This window comes from Dicentrarchus labrax, unplaced genomic scaffold (genome assembly GCF_905237075.1).
Source record: "Dicentrarchus labrax unplaced genomic scaffold, dlabrax2021, whole genome shotgun sequence".
Classification (NCBI taxonomy): Eukaryota; Metazoa; Chordata; class Actinopteri; family Moronidae; genus Dicentrarchus; species Dicentrarchus labrax.
Genome location: NW_026136713.1, coordinates 25364711 through 25368223, shown reverse-complemented (window position 1 = coordinate 25368223; position 3513 = coordinate 25364711). Strand labels below are relative to the sequence as shown.

General features: G+C 35.7%; 1 protein-coding gene across 1 annotated transcript in view; it reads right to left on the bottom strand.

The window, feature by feature from the left end:
* Positions 1-3513, bottom strand: part of zgc:194209 (uncharacterized protein LOC570908 homolog) — an 80137-nt gene that overhangs the window by 3702 nt on the left and 72922 nt on the right. The window lies entirely within an intron of this gene.

Below are 3513 nucleotides of genomic sequence, written 5' to 3'. Positions count from 1 at the left end.
TCTTTTATACTTATGACTCAATTTCAATACTTTTTGTTTTGTTGACTTACATAACCTTTCAGCTCAGGTTGGACAGATTCTAAAGGATATGAAAAGTTTCAGGATACTCAAAGAAATTACAATTAAAACTAAAACCCAACGTCAGTAAGTAACAGAACATCTACAGGAGCCTGATGTGCTCTTTGGCCACAATCAGTGAAAGTCTGGAGGAAAGAGGAGCAGAATATCATGAAAACAACACATTTTAACTAAAGGATTAAAGAAAAGAGAAGCTTTAGATTACTGACCTCCGCTGTTGGACGTGCGATATAATAACACTGCAATAATAAAAACACTTTGTTAAAGCTCATAATGTTACACTTCTGTTTATTCAAGTTATTTATGAGGTTATACGTTATGTTTCCATCGGTACCAACCATACAACCATATACTAAAGTTAGGCTTTCAAAGGGATCCATTGACCTCTGACCTCAAGATATCTAAATGGGTCTCTGGGTAACCACGAGTCTCCTCTTTACAGACAGGCCAATTTTATGCTAATCCCATATAGTTCCTGGGACTCACTGTTGTGCGGAGTTAAGTTTGAGGGGAAATGTGTTTTTATTTTGTCGGTAACATTAATTATAGAAGTTCGATAATGTCACAAATGATTCAGCAGGAAAAATGAAGTCAGCAGACTTTCCACTGAGCACCAAAACTGTCAAATGACTAAGCATCCAAAAGCAGAAGTGATCGGTTTTAATCACTGTTCTGTGTCGGCCTACTTCTACAAGTGGTCAAATGTCACTGTGTTGTGGTTAGCTATGATAATATACACTAATATAATGTGATATGTTGAATTAATTTAAAACAAACTGAAATTTCATCCAAAAAATGTAAGTAACACAAACTCAGTTTTTTATGTTGAAAAAGATTCTTGATTAGTTTTTACTATTAATTTTAAAAGACTTATAAGTTACAGAAACCTTATTAAAGCTCTTTTTAATAAATATTTACAATGAAAATTGAAAAATTGACATTACTACATGATCATTACTAATGAGCCAGAAGTTTTTTTAACTTATAAAATTGAGTTTGTTTTGCTTTAAATTTGCAATGTAATAATTATTTTGAGTTAAATGGAGTTTTACAGTTTAAGTTAGTGTATGATTTTACCTGTTATATTCACATTTCTCTTCTTTCTGTCATTAACAGCTATTTTAACAGAGATAAAAACAATATAATTCAGATCTGTTATTTACATTTGAAATCATTTTGACCCCAAAAGAAGTAAATAATTCAAACTTCCATTTATTTAAATTAAGTTCAGTTTAGATTTAGTAGATTTACTTTTACTGATGTGACCTTTTGAATCTGTTTTCCAGCCCAGAAACGTGTAAGCGACCCGAGATCATTACTAAATACTGTGGGAACCAGTTTCTGTTCAGGCCCTCTGCGGTCCCTCAGTGGTCAGGTTTAATCTGATCTGTCCATCGTACGTTCGTCTGATGCTCAACAGCGACACCTCGACACCAGACTTCTGTTTCTGTTTTCAGGTTTTAAGGATTCCAGCTTGTTGTGAACATTATCGTGAACTTCCCACTGAAACAGGAACGTTTTCCTGTTTGAATCTGCACAGGTTTTGATGCTTCCACTGAGGATTTCTTATATTCTTATTGAACTGCTCAGAGGGATCTGGTACAGATCGTACAGAGTTTTATATAACTAAAAGACTATATATATAACTATATATAACTACTATAACTAATCTTAAAGAAGACTTTCTGCAACCTGAAAGCATGAAACAGCATTTACAGACACAGAGCAGTCCTCTCTGCCTGACTGCACTGAATCAAGCTTTTGTGCTCTGACACACCTCTAAACCACAAACCTTCACTTCAATAAAGTATTATTGATTCACGATGAATTCAGCATTAAAAGGCTTCATTAAAGGAAAACAAGCTCACTACTGCCCTCAGCTTACTGGAACAACAACAGCAGGCGACTCTCAGAGATTCTACCACAATGAGTCGAACTTCTTTTAGCTGTAGGTGTGCTGAGAACTGAGAACTGCATCAAAAACACTTTTCCTGAAGCTGAAGGCTTCTTCTTTGTTTCATGAAGAGGTTTCACTTTGTGTGTGGGCGGATAGATCTCTGCTGCGTTCACTGTCTCGTAGGAAGTTGCATCGGCTCCAGTCAGAAAGAGTTTGTTCTTGTTCCTGCACTGTGACGTTTGAATGATGTCTGAGACTCTAGAAGGAGGTTTTCACATTCATCTGCTGGAAGTGGAAAGTTTCTCTGAGCTCACTGAACAGCTGATTTTAAGGGGCGGGGCCTACGAGCAGGATTTATGACATCACAAATAGTTTGGAGGTCAATCCTGGTTCAGTGTGAAACTTATACAGTGTGATGTAAACCAGTGCACATTTTAACAAAGATTTACTTAAAACTGCTAATGCTCATAGCCCCGTTACAAAAATCCCAGAAACTGTTCAAAGTAAACGTCCAGTCACCACCAGGAGGCTTCTCCCGGTTAGGATTCCTTCAGTGTTCATGGTTCAGGAGGTTTCTACCGGGAGCCCAATGATCCACAGAGGTCTCCTCCTCTCCAACACAAACAGACCCGCTGATTAAAACCACTAAACACACTGAATAAAGCAGTTCCACCTTAAACACACTGAATAAAGCAGTTCCACCTTAAACACACTGAATAAAGCAGTTCCACCTTAACAATCACTGCTTCTCCCACGCTGTTGGACAGACAAAGGACTAATCTAAACAGTGGATGGTAACAATGTGGTGTTTATAGACTGTTGGTGCTGTGTAATGATGAAAAGTAACTCTTTAAACCAGAATTATAATTAAATTATAAAAGTGCTTCTAAATTGTACTCATTGCTTTTACCTAAATACAGAGTAAATGTATTATTATGAATTATTCCCATCAGTGTCTGTTTACTATCATAAAACTACCAAATAGTTTGTATTTCTCCACATATATTCTATATCTTGTTTGGTTTGAATGTAACACATAAAATAATAAAAAAGTCACTTCAGTACTGAGACACTGGTTGTTGTAGAAGTAAACTCTGGTTAACCCGGGTTCTGATCCATGAGGTTCAGCGTGTTTCAAATGAGTAAAAAATAATATTTTTGAGCAAGAAGTCATTTTTATATAAAAGAATAAAGAAATATGGATTTTCTGTTTGAACTTTATACTTTTTAAGGTGACTCTGAAAAGGCAGATGTCAACATAGGTTTAGTGTTTTATTTTATAGCTTTAATGTTTGTTTTGTGCTGTGTATAGTACAGTGGAGCTCTGAAGTGGTTTATAAAACTATCCTGAGGTTTGAATCATAACTAAAAGTTATATAATTACCTAAAAGTATCCACTATATTTATATTTAATACATGCTATCTAGCTTTTTTAAAAACACAAACAAACATAAAAGCCGTCTTTTCTCAGCACTGTAAGTTTGAACTTTGGAGCTGAGTTTCCCACGGTCCCTGAACGCCTCTTCCTGCAGTTAAAG